Source organism: Ornithorhynchus anatinus, chromosome 1, assembly GCF_004115215.2.
Source record: "Ornithorhynchus anatinus isolate Pmale09 chromosome 1, mOrnAna1.pri.v4, whole genome shotgun sequence".
Lineage (NCBI taxonomy): Eukaryota > Metazoa > Chordata > Mammalia > Monotremata > Ornithorhynchidae > Ornithorhynchus > Ornithorhynchus anatinus.
Genome location: NC_041728.1, coordinates 28,132,103 through 28,145,903, shown reverse-complemented (window position 1 = coordinate 28,145,903; position 13,801 = coordinate 28,132,103).

The window sequence follows — 13,801 nt, the reverse complement described above, 5'->3', positions numbered from 1 at the left end:
TGGCATTTGGTGAACTTGGCTCCACCACTCCGAGGGTAGCGAAAGGCAGTGAAGCTACAACTGCAGAATAACAGCCTGGTGCCCAGAATTAGTCTCCAAAAAACACCACAGCGTTTCGCCTAGACCGCTGAAGAATTCCTTCATGGTGAAAAGTGTGTAATGCTAGAATACAGTGCCTGCACACGGAACGCTCCCCCACATTAAATTTAGGATCGAAATCAGTGAGTGAGTTCAGGGGAATAAAGCGAGTGATTTGGGGCAGAGTTTTCAGCTTGTTACTCCTGTGTGCATCTCTGTAGAGATGGATGCCTCTATGCACACGCCTGTTGAAGGCAGGCACAGAGGTGAAATTAGCCCTGCTGCATTTATACCCCATTTCAGTTTCCTTCTTCCCAGACAGTGTTCTCTAAATCGTTCGACTAATTTGAGTCTTTAGAATTCTAGAAAAAACAAAACAAAACTTTTGCACCCTGGTTTCAAGACCACCGAACTGAAGATCATCAGGTTCAAAACTGTGTGAAAGGAAAACATGCGTTTGTAGCACTGATGTAAAATTTATACTGTTTAATCACTAACTTGTTCATAGATCCCAGCATATGTAGCATTTTTATTGCAATTTCCCTGGCTTCCTTGTGTTTTGCACTGATGAATTTTTGACAGGGTAATTGCCACTTTACTTGTGCAATAATGCTGTAAATAGCTGCAGATTTTTTTAAAGACTTACTCTTTTATGTTAACGAATTTTATAGAAATAAAACTTTCAACTAGCATTTGGTGACTTTGGTTGTCTTGACTTATTCACGAGAAAATGAAGGGAATCGCTGCATACCATCGATTAGGTTCTGGAGCCAAAGACTGTCTCCTCACTTCCACATCCATTCCCGGAATAATTTCACATAAACTGAGAAGCAGCGTGGCCTAGTGGAAAGAGCACGGGCCTCGGAGTCCAAGGACCCGGGTTCTAATTCCTACTCCACCTGTTAGTTGTGGGACCTCTGACAAGTCACTTTACTTGTCTGTGCCTCAATTCCCTCATCTGCACAATGTTCCCACTCCTGCTTCAGCTGTGAGCCTGGGGGGGGGGGGGCTGCTTATCTTAAATCTCCCCTGCTTATCTTAAATCTCCCCCGGCACTTAGTACAATGCCTGGTACTCAATACACGCTTAACAAATACCACCACCGCTTTTATTATAGAAGAGATCTAAGGGGTCCGTTCAGCTCAGGATTCAGATTTTTGGCCATTTCCAGCAAAATCCTTGGAGGAAAGTGCTCTCTCTGCCATCGGTGATAACGTTTAGGGATGCGCCTCTTCCCCTCTCCTCCTTGACCTCTAGAAACTCTCCCTTTAAAAACGCTCCACCAAGATTGACCTTCCCCTCAGCCCTCCTGCTAGCTCACAGCGGGCAAGAAAGTGTTTAGTACAGTGCTTTGCACTCGGTAAGTGCTTGGTAAATACGATTAAGTGAATGAATGAATGGTCCCTTCCTTCAGCCATCCCCGCCCCAGCTCACCCTTCCTCTCAGCCCCCGAAATTAGCTCTTTCCTCAGCCCCTAAACTGGTCTTTTCTCTGATTCCCCCCAGATGGCCCTGAACATCCCTAGCTTGCCCTTCCCCTCAGTCCCTCAACCAATCCTTCCCCTCTTCTCTCCCCTCGGCCCCCCAGCTCGCCCTTAATCCCCTCCACTCTTCTTTCCCCTCAGTCCCCCAGCTCGTTCTTCCCCTCAATCCCCTCCTCTCTTCTTCCCCTCAGTCCCCAGCGTCACCCTTCCCCTCAGTCCCCTCTTTCTTCTTTCCCCCTAGTACCCAACTTGCCTCCCCTTCCTCAGTTCCCCTCCACTCTTCTTTCCCCTCGGTCCCCCAGCTCGCTCTTCCCCCTCAATTCCTCCTCTCTTCTTTCCCCACTGTCCCCTGCTCACCTTCCCTCGTCCCCTCTGTTCTTCTTTCCCCTCAGGCCCCCAGCTTGCCTTTCCCCTCAGCCCTCCGCAGCTCACCCTTCCCCTCAGTACCCTCAGCTAGGCCTTCCGCTCAGCATCCCTCTCCCCCAGCTCCCCGCAACCCAACCCTTCTGCTCAGCTCCCTGGCTAGCCCTTGCTCTCAGCGCCTCCAGCCAATCCTTCCCCTTAGCCCCTCCAGCTAGCCCTTCCTTCAACACCCCCTCCCCAGCTCACCCCATCCCTCACTCCCTTTCAGTTTTCCCTTAGCCCCCCAAACTGGTCCTTTCAGCCCTCCAGCTTGCCCTTTCCCCTCAACACCCCAGCAAGGCTTTTCCCTCAGTTCCTCATAGCTCGCCCTTCCCCTCAGCCTCACTCATCCATTCATTCAATGCTATTTATTGAGCTCGTACTGTGTCCAGAACACTGTACTAAGCGCTTGGGAGAGTACAATACAGCAACAGTGACAATCACTACTCACAATGAACTCACAGTCTAGAGGAGGGGAGACAGACATCAATGCAAATGAACATCAATATAAATAAAATGACATACGTAAGTGCTATGGGGTGGGGAAGGGGGGGAAGAGCAAAGGGAGCAAGTCAGAGCGAAGGAGAAGAGAGCGGGAGATGAGGAAAAGTGGGAAGGCCTCTTGGAGGAGACGGGCCTTAGGTAGGGATTTGAAGGGAGGGAGAGGAATTGTCTGGGGGATTTGAGGAGGGAGGGCCTTCCAGGCCAGAGGTAGGACGTGGGCCAGGGGTCTCCAAGGGCAAATGAGAGCTTAGTTGGGGAAGGCCTGTTGGAAGAGATGCTGATTTGTAGGGTGCTTCCTCCGGGACACGAGGGGGCAGCAGGTGGACCAGGCGCATGGGCAGTGAGATGGATGAGACTGAGCGGGTACAGTGAGCTACATTTGCATTGAAGGAGTTAATAGTGTGGAGCAGGCAGTGAAGAATCAGAAAGGTGCAGGTTCGGATAGGTACGGCTTGATTGAGGGGTCCTTTACATCCTGACCCTAAAAAGTTTTCTAATTTGATGAGGAAAGTGGCCTAAATGATGCAGCCCGGACCTGGGGGTACCAGAAGGTCCTGGGTTCTAGATCCCCACGCCTTCCCACTAGGTCGCTGCTATGTGACATTGGCGCGGGTTACTGATGCCTTCCTTGGGCTCAGTAAGCCTCATCTGGTGGAAATGGGGATCTAACCAGAGCCCTGCAGATTAAGGGTGAGCCCCCATGAGGACCAGGGACCTAGTGTCCAACCCAGTTTGCTTGCATTCACCCCAATGCTTAGTGCAGTGCCTTGCACATAATAAGCGCTTAACAGATACACGCATTATGAGTCACTGGAAACTTTTTGAGGAGTGGGGAGAGACATGGATTGAATTTATTTTCAAGAGGATGATCTGGGCAGCAAGAGTCAAGTAAGGACTCGGAGGTGGGAAGAGAGAGGCAGGGAGGTCAGCAAGGGAAAGGGGGAAATCCATCAATCAGTGATATCTTTCAATTATGTACTATGTACTTAGTATTCTGTACTAAGCACTGAGGTAGTTTCAAGCTAATCAAGTTGGATGCAGTCCACCTCCCACATGGGGCTCACAGTCTCAATCCCCCTTTTACAGATGAAGGAACTGAGGGCCCCAGAGAAGTGGAAGTTGAATTGCCACAGGTCACACAGCAGACCAGTTGCAGAGTCAGGGATTAGAACTCAGGTTCTCTGACTCCCAGGCCCATGCTTTATCCAGCTAGGCCATGCTACTTCTCACCGAGTAAGAGTTTCTTACTGGGAGTTTAACTTTGGATCTTCATTCCACTCATTTATGAGTGCTTGATTATGTGGTAGAGCACTGTTCTAAACTTCTTGGGAGAGTTCGGGTACAACAATAAAGAGAACACATTCCCTGCCCACGAGGAGTTTACAGTCTAGAGGGAGTGTACTGTACTAAGCGTTTGGGAGAGTACAATACAACACAGTTGGGTAGACCCCATCCCTGCCCACAATGAGAAGCGGCCCTAAACCTTCATTCATTCATTCATCCAATCGTATTTATTGAGCACTTACTGTGTGCAAAAGCACTGTGCTCAGCGCTTGCAAGAGTAGAATATAACAAACAGACACATTCCTGCCCACAGCGAGCACATAACTTAGTAGAAAGAGCTCAGGCCTGAGAGTCAGAAGACCTGGGTTCTAGAGAAGCAGCGTGGCTCAGTGGAAAGAGCCTGGACTTGGGAGTCAGAGGTCAGGGGTTCGAGTCGCGAGCTCTGCCACTTGTCAGCTGTGTGACTGCGGGCAAGTCACTTCACTTCTCTGGGCCTCAGTTCCCTCATCTGTAAAATGGGGATGAAGACTGTGAGCCTCACGTGGGGACAACCTGATGACCCTGTATCTACCCCAGCGTAGAAACAGTGCTTCGCACATAGTAAGTGCAGGTGGAAAGAAGCACCGGAGCTTTGGAGTCAGGAGGTCATCGGTGCTCAAATCCCGGGCTCGGCCATTGTCAGCCGCGTGACTTTGGGCAAGTCACTTAACTTCTCGGTGCCTCAGTTACCTCATCTGGTAAAATGGGGATGAAGACTGTGATGCCCCACGTGGGGACAACCTGATTCCCTTGTGTCTACCCCAGCGCTTAGAACAGTGCTCGGCACATAGATAAGCGCTTAACAAATACCAACATTATTATTATTAACAAATACCGACATTGTATTATTATTATTAATCCCCGATCTGCCAATGCTTACTGCGTGACTTTGGGCAATCACTTCACTTCTCTGTACTTCCAGTTCCCCGACTGTAAAATGGCGATTAAATTCCTGCTCCCACTGCTACTTAGACTGTGAGCCCCAGTGGGACAGGGACTATATCCAACCTGATTACCCCAGGGGGTTAAGAACAGCCCTAACACACAGTAACTGGCTAAACCAAATAATCAAAAATACCACACAGTAAAGGAGTTTCCCCCCCAACCAGAGGCAATTTAGCGAATCTCCTCTCCAGACAGACTCTCAGCAGGGGGGTCCCGCCTGGGGTCTGTCTGCTTCCCTCTCTTTTAACTCCCGGGGCTTATGTAAGATAATGCTTTTTCTCAGCATCAAAGGCCTTTCACTATCTGACCTTTATCAACCATATCTGTATTTACCCCTATAGTGATTCCCTCGGGGTTAGGTTAAATCCCTGGAAACTGAACAAAAGTTGTCTCAATTGGATTCACGAAAGTTGTGCCTACACATCCTTCTCCTCCCCACTCTCTGTCCCTGTCTCTCTTAAAAAGAAATGTGTTCAGTGCCGGGCACTCTACTAAACTCGGGGTGGATACAAACTAATCAAGGTTGGACACAGTTCATGACCCACTGGAGCTCGCAGTCTTCATTCCCCTTTTCCAGATGAGATAACTGAGGCACTGAGAAGTTAAGTGACTTGCCCAAGATCACACAGTAGACACCTGGCTGAGCCGGCATTAGCATTTAATCGTTTCTCCTTCCCCCAAACCATTTTTTCTTACTTAGGCCTTCTTCAGTCCAGTTTTATCTCTTTATCTTCAAGTTGAAGCTTGGCTGGGTCCAAATCCCAAATCCTTTACCAGAAACTCAGAAGCTACGGAAAACAAGGCCCGCTTTGACTTGCCTGCTGTGTGACCTTGGGCTAGTCACGAAACTTTCCTGTGCCCCACTTTCCTCACATCTGTAAAGTGGGAATTTAAACCCATTCTCCCTCCTCCTCCATGACCCTCATGAGGGACCTGATTTTCTTGCGTCTACCTCAGAGTTTAGTACGGTGCTCGTCTCAGAGTCAGAGCTTAACAAATACCACAATTATAATCACGAACTAATTTGTCTGCAGGACCTTTAACTCAACCAAGATAAACACCACAGAGCAGATGGGGTATTTGAAGGGGCATTGGATAAATGGGTCATCGGTTTTGAGTCATATAAATACCATGCTGATGAAAAAATGAGCCACAGGCAGGAATACATACTTTTACTGTTACTAAATTGGACTACAGTGCCATTTCTTTCTGTATTTTCTTGGGATTCAAAATAAAATAATAATTTTCTGTTAAGTGCTATGTGCCAGACACTGTACTAAGCACTGAGGTGGATACAAACAAATCGAGTTGGACACAGTCCCTGTGCCTCTTGGGGTTCACGGTCTTCATCCCCATTTTACAGATGAGGTAACTGAGGCAGAGAGAAAGGAAGTAGTTTGCCCAAGGCCACACAGAGGACAAGTGGCAAAACTGGGATTAGAACCCATGACTTTCCGACTCCCAGGTCCGTGCTCTAGCGCTATGCTGCTCCTCCAATCTGTCAGACCATCAATTGTATTTATTGAGTGCTATCGTTCCTTCATTCAGTTGGATTTATTGATCTCCTACTGGGTGCGGAGCACTGTACTAAGCTCTTGGGAGAATGCAATACATTCAATTCATTCAATAGTATTCACTGAGCGCTTACTATGTGCAGAGCACTGTACTAAGCGCTTGGAATGTACAAATCGGTAACAGATAGAGACAGTCTCTGCCCTTTGATGGGCTTACAGTATACAACAATGTAATAGACACATTCCCTGCCCACAGTGAGAGAATCAGTGTGGCCTGATATTCAAGAAATCGAGAAAAACGATTTATTGATCAACTGATCAAATGACTCACCACCAGGCCCTGAAGTCACTCTTTGACAGTCAGTCGAAGATAAAAAAACAGATGCCTGGTGGAAAGAATCCGGCCCCGAGAATCAGAGGACCTGGGTTCTAATTCTGGATCTGCCTCATGTGCTGTGTGACCTTGGGTAAGTCACTTAGCTTCTCTGTACCTCAGTTTGCTCATCTGTAAAATGGGGGTGCAATATCCCGTATCCTTCTACTTAGATTTTGAGCCTCACATGGGACAAGCCAGATACAGTGCTGATTAACTCATATCTACCCCAGTGTTTAGAACAGTGCCTGGCACATAATAAGTGCTTTACCAATACATTAAAAACAAAAATTAAAAGCCAGCAGCCCAAACGAGATGAAGTTCAAACCTCTTGGGATGATTCCCGGTCGTGTCTGATTCTGTACCTTCGAAGAATCAAAGCCCAAATGAAATGATTTCTTTCTGAGCAAAATATCAAACAAAGCCTTCTTTCAGAGGGGGAATTCTTCACCAGAACTCCCAAACGTCAAACCTTCATCTTCGAATTTTTACAACAAACAGTTATTCTCCTTGGGCTTGCAAGGGCTTTCGGTCGAAAATATCAAAAATGGAAACAAGGCTAGCCGAGACACATTTCCTTACTGTCTGTCTCTAGGGGCTGGACATGCTGAATGTACATTTTCCATTTAATGAGCCCCAAAATAGGATTAAAATGCAACACAAAAAGGGCCCTGTTTCTGCTACAAGCACAGAGGCACTTGGCTGAAAATTTTAGCATCTGAAACAAACAGATCATTTACATTTCTTTAAAACATACACCCTCCTCCCCCCCACACCCCAGGCTTTTCTGCTCAGCACTGGAAGCTCCTCCTCAAAACTGTAAGCTTGTCTGGGCAGGGAACGCGTCTACCACCAACGCTGTTGTACTGTAATCTCTCAAGCGCTTAGTACAGTGCTCTGCACACAGTAGGTGCTCAGGAAATACTACTGATTGGTGGATCAGTCGATTGACTAGCAGCCTGTCACTCAAAGTCACTCTTCGACAGTGGGTCGAAATAAAAACAGAAGCCCAGAGGAAAGACCACGGCCTGAGAGTTAGAGGACCTGGGTAATAATAGTAATAATAATTTTGGTTAAGCGCTTACCCCTGTGCCAAGCACTGTTCTGAGCGCTAGGGTAGGTACAAGGTAATCAGGTTGTCCCACGAGGGGCTCACAGCCTTAATCTCTATTTACAAATGAGGCAACTGGGGCACAGAGAAGTTAAGTCACTGACCCAAAGTCACACAGCTGATCAGTGGCAGAGGCAGGATTAGAACGGACGACCTCTGACTCCCCGGCCTATCCTCTTGCCACTAAGCCACGCTGCTTCTCTATAATAATAATAATAATGGTGGTATTTGTTAAGCGCTTATTAGGTGCAAAGCACTGTTCTAAATGCTGGGGGGATACAGGGTGATCAGATTGTCCCACGTGGGGCTCACAGTTTAAATCCCCATATTCCAGATGAGGTAACTGAGGCACAGAAAAGTGAAGTGACTTGCCCAAAGTCACACAGCTGGCAAGCGGCAGAGCCGGGATTAGAACCCTCTGACTCCCAAGCCCAGGCTCTTTCCATTGAGCCACGCTGCTTCTCTATCCCGGCTCCTCCACTTTACTGCTTTGTGACCTTGGATAAGTCACTTCACTGTGCCTCAATTCTCTCATCTGCAAAATAGGGATTCGATTCCTGCTCTCCCTGCTCCTTGCACTGTGAGCCCCATATGGAACCTGATTATCTTGTCTCTACCCCAGTTCTCAGTACAGTGCTTGGCATGTAGTAAGCGCTCAACACATATGACCACTGTTATTCAATAACAACAACAATAAATCCCACAATTATTGTGAAAAATTTTGTGATGGAGTCGAGTGGAGGTCCTGTACTTCCCTCCCTCTCTGCCTCCCCCCAACCCAGGGAGAAATACCAACTCTGCACTTTTAGCAATTTGATATTTATCCCAGCCCCAAAGCACTTATATAAATATCCTTATATTCTACTATTTCCCCTCTCTGCAGTCTATTTTTTATTTGCATTTAAGCGCTTACCATGTGCCAGCCACCGTCCTAAACTCTGAGTAGATAGAAGCTAATCTGGTTGGACACAGACCAGGTCCCGTATGAGGCTCACAATCTTAATCCCCATTTAACAGAGGAGAGAACTGAGGCCCAGAGAAGCACGGGGGGCTGTACAACACAATCAGAAAATCGATAAAAGTCTTACCTAAGAGAAGCAGCGTGGCTCAGGAAGCTCGGGCTTGGGAGTCAGAGTTCATGGGTTCGAATCCCGGCTCTGCCACTTGTCAGCTGCGTGACTGTGGGCGAGTCACTTCACTTCTCTGGGCCTCAGCTCCCTCATCTGCAAAATGGGGATTAACTGGGAGTCTCACGTGGGACAACCTCATTACCCTGTATCTACCCTAGCGCTTAGAACAGTGCTCTGCACATAGTAAGCGCTTAACAAATACCAACATTATTATTACCTGGGTGACAGTTAAGAACATCCCGGAGAAAACCAACCCAGAGGTATCTGGAAGAAGCAGGAGATTCCTCTCTGGCTTTTTCACCTCCCCCCTCTGCCCTCTACCTGGAAAGAGATCTCTGCCCCGTGATCTCTCACCCACCTCCTACCTCGGCCTGGAACTCCCTTCCTCTTCATACTCGACAGAGGATTCCTCTCCCCGCCTTCAAAGCCTTATTAAAGGCTCATCTCCTCCAAGAGGCCTTGATTAAACCCTCTTTTCCTTTTCTTTCACTCCCTTCTGCTTCTCCCTGACTTGCTCCCTTAATTTAACCCCCCTGCAGCCCCACGGCAATCAAGTACATATCAGCCTAGCTGATAGAGCACAGGTGTAGTAGTCAGAAGGTCATGGGTTCTAATGCCCGCTCCGCCACTCTGCTGTGGACCTTGTGCAAGTCATTTCACTGCTCTGTGCCTCAGTTACCTTATCTGTAACTGATAATTTGTTGATGTTGATAATTTTTGATATTTTGATCATTTTTGTTGATAATATGTTGATGTTTGCTAAGCGCTTACTATGTGCAGAGCACTGTTCTAAGCGCTGGGGGAGACACAGGGTAATCAGGTCGTCCCACGGGAGGCTCCCAGTTAATCCCCGTTTTCCAGATGAGGTCACTGAGGCCCAGAGAAGTGAAGCGACTCGCCCGCAGTCACACAGCTGACAGGTGGCAGAGCCGGGAGTCGAACCCTTGACCTCTGACTCCGAAGCCCGGGCCCTTTCCACCGAGCCACGTTTACTGAGTGCTTACCGTGCGCAGAGCACTGTAGTGAGCGCTTGGGAGGGTACGCCGTAGCTCTATAACAGACACATCGCTCTGCGCACAGCAAGCGCTCCAGAAGTACGACGATAAATCCAAGGCGCTGGGAAGGGTTAATCGGCCTCCTTCTCCGATCGTGTGTTCACAGTTACCAAGAATAGATGGCAACATCTGGCCAGAGCTACCCACAGTCCCCGCCCTCCTTCCCCAAATAGCCCCGTCCCGGGGTCCCGACCTCACTGCCCGGCCCGAGGCTCCCCTTGAGGGCCCAGGCCCCAACAAACCCCTCCCCCCGACTCAGCCCCCCCCCCCCCATTCCACGCGTAATCAATCGACCTCCCACGCTTAATCAATCGACCTCACGGCAGCCCAGAGATGGTTTCCCCAGCTCGCTCCGCACCCCGGCGTCGGAACCCTCGGCTTCCCTTCCGTTTTGGTCTCTCTCGGAGTGGATTTCGTTGTTTCGTTCGTTCGGTGGGATTTATCGAACGCAGAGCACTGAAGAGAAGCCGCGTGGCTCAGTGGAAAGGGCCCGGGCTTTGGAGTCAGAGGTCATGGGTTCGACTCCCGGCTCTGCCACTTGTCAACTGTGTGACTGTGGGCGAGTCACTTCACTTCTCTGGGCCTCAGTACCCTCATCTGGAAAATGGGGATTAACTGTGAGCCTCACGTGGGACGACCTCATTACCCTGTATCTACGCCAGCGCTTAGAACAGTGTTCTGCACATAGTAAGCGCTTAACAAGTACCAACATTATTATTATTAAAATGGGGATGAAGACTGTGAGCCCCACGTGGGACAACCTGATTCCCCCGTGTCTCCCCCAGCGCTTGGAACAGTGCTCTGCACATAGTAAGCGCTTAACAAATACCAACATTATTATTATTATTACCGAGCACTCGGGAGGGTACACTAGAACAATAAATGGAGACATTTCAAAAACGATCCAGGGTGGTGAGATGTCGAGAAGGGAGGAGAGCGAGCCCTGCCTTGCTCGAGCCATCCCCGAGGCAGCAGGGATCGGGCTCTCTACTTGCCATGATCCGGTGGGACGGGGCCCGACTTCCCGGCCTGTCCGGGTAGGGGGGAGGGGGACTTCCCTGAAAGACACCCAGCTGTGGGAACGGGAAAACACATTCTGATGGAGAAACCTTGGCTTATTCATTTTTTCCCCTCTTTTACAAAGCCTCGCCGAAGTAGGCTGCTCTTCTGGCTGGGAGAAGAAACCCTCACCAGTGACTGATTCCGTTTCATCTTTGGCGACAAACTGGAACAATAAGAATAATAATAACTGTGGGATTTAAGTGCTTGCTCTGTGCCAGGCACTGTACTGAGCGCTGAGGCGAATACAAGCAAACCGGGGTGGATACAGTCCCCGTCCCACTGGGGTTCCCGTGGGCTCTGGGTGGGAAACGACTCGTCGGCATAAGACAAGACCCAGCTCTCCATGTGCTAGGGCGGGGTGGAAAAATACCATCACCCTCCAATAATAATAATAATGTTGGTATTTGTTAAGCGCTTACGATGTGCCGAGCACCGTTCTAAGCGCTGGGGTAGACCCGGGGGAATCAGGTTGTCCCACGTGGGGCTCACAGTCTTCACCCCCATTTTACAGACGAGGTAACTGAGGCCCAGAGAAGTGAAGTGACTTGCCCACAGTCACACAGCTGACAAGTGGCAGAGCTGGAATTCGAACACATGACCTCTGACTCCCAAGCCCGGGCTCTTTCCGCTGCTTCTCTACCCCACCGGGAGACAATTTACCCCACCGGGAGACAACTTACCCCTCACCAATAAGGGGTTGAATCCGACCTCACCGGCCGGGTCTGGTTACTAGGATCTTTCCGAAGTGACCTGCTTCGTCCCGGAGGGCTCCTCTTCCCTCCGGTCATCCCTTCGAGGAAAGGAGAGAGGTGGCCGGAAGATATTTTGGAAAGATGATCCGTGATCCCGGTACTGGAGGAAGGATTAGGAGCGAAACGGGGAGAGATTGGATGCAGGGAGACCAGTGAGGTTATATTGACTTTTATCCTTGTTTTGATATCACTGTCCACCCAAAACATTACAATCGTCCAGGATGATCTCATTCATTCAATCGTATTTACTGAGCACTTATTGAGTGCAAAGCACCGTACTGAACACTTGAATCTTCTCAGATTTTGCTCCCCTGCCATGACTTTGTTCCGATGCCTTTAGAATTCTTCTTTCCCTGTAATGAGAATAATAACGTTGGTGTTTGTTAAGCGCTTACTATGTTAAGTGCACTGTTCTAAGCGCTGGGGTAGATACAGGGTCATCAGGTTGTCCCATGTGAGGCTCACACTCAATCCCCATTTTACAGACGAGGTAACTGAGGCCCAGGAAGTGAAGTGACTTGCCCACAGTCACACAGCTGACAAGTGGCGGAGGCGGGATTCGAACCCATGACCTCTGACTCCCAAGCCCAATGATGGTGTTTTGATTAAGCTCTATCCATGGGCTAAACATCGGGGATATTGGATAGAGTACCTGTCCTTCACAGGGCTCACATTTGATTGTAACCCCGTTTTACAAATGAAGACAGTGAGGCTCAGAGGAGTCAAGTGACTCGCTCAAGGTCACACAGCGGGGCCAGTGGAAGAGCCGGGATTAGATCCCAGACCTTTTGACTCCCCTTTCGTCATTTCGTTTCTGTGTCGGCCTCCTTTGCTGGACGGTAATACGGAAGAGGCAAGGTCTGTACGGAAGCAGCTTGGCCCAGTGGAAAGAGCCCAGGCCTCGGAAACAGAGGCCCTGGGTTCTAATCCCGGCTCGGCCAACTGCCTGCTGTGTCACCTTGGGCAAGTCACTTCACTCCTCAGTGCCTCAGTTTCCTCAGCTGTTATATAGAGATTCAATCCCTGTTCTCCCTCCTACTTAGACTGCGAGCCCCATGTGAGACAGGGACTATGTCCCATCTGATAAACTTGTATCTACCCCAGCGCTTAGTTTAGTGCTTTGCACATAGTAAGCACTTAACTGGCCTGCAAGGTCATTGTGGGCAGGGAATCTCTAGACTGTAAGCCCGTTGTGGGCAGGGTTTTTCTCTCTTTATTGCTGTATTAGCCTTTCCAACCGCTTAGTACAGTGCTCTGCACACAGTAAGCGCTCAACAAGTATGATCGAATGAATGACTCTGTTTACCAACTATGTTGCATTGTACTCTCCTATGTGCTTAGTAAGGTCTTCTGCCTACAGTAAGTCCTGACTAAATCCCATTGATGGACAAATATCACAATTATTTTAAGTTGTTTCGGAGCAGAGCTCATTCTATAGTTCCCACCTCCCCAGAACTTGGCACAGGGTCGTGCACACAGGCGCTCAGTAAACTCCCTTAACTGATTGCTGTAGTGGCCCTGTCAATCAATCGTATTGACTGAGTGTTCTCTGTGTGCAGAACACTGTATTAAGCGCATGAAAGAGCCCAGAATAACAATATAATGGACACTCTCCCTGCTCACAATGCTTACAGTCATCTCAAACCCCAGAAAAAGCAGCTTCAGATTCACCAAACATCTAAAAGTTAATGATGATGATGATGATGGTATTTGTTAAGCGCTTACTATATGCCAAGCACCGTTCTAAGCATGAGGATAAGTACAAGGTCATCAGGTTGTCCCACGTGGGGCTCACAGTCTTAATCCCCATTTTACAGATGAGGGAACTGAAGCACAGAGAAGTAAAGTGTCTCACCCAAGGTCACACAGCAGACAAGTTGACTGTCCCATTGGGGCATAACCAAAGTGAGGCTTATTACTCTGTACTTCAAGGTTGAGACCAGTTGACACCCTTATAAGTAGTTTTGTTTGCACATCTGCTTGTACAACACTTTAATTCTCTTTCTTTTTCTGTTTAAACGGTATTTGTTAAGTGTTTACTACGTGCCAGGCACTCTACTAAGTGCCGG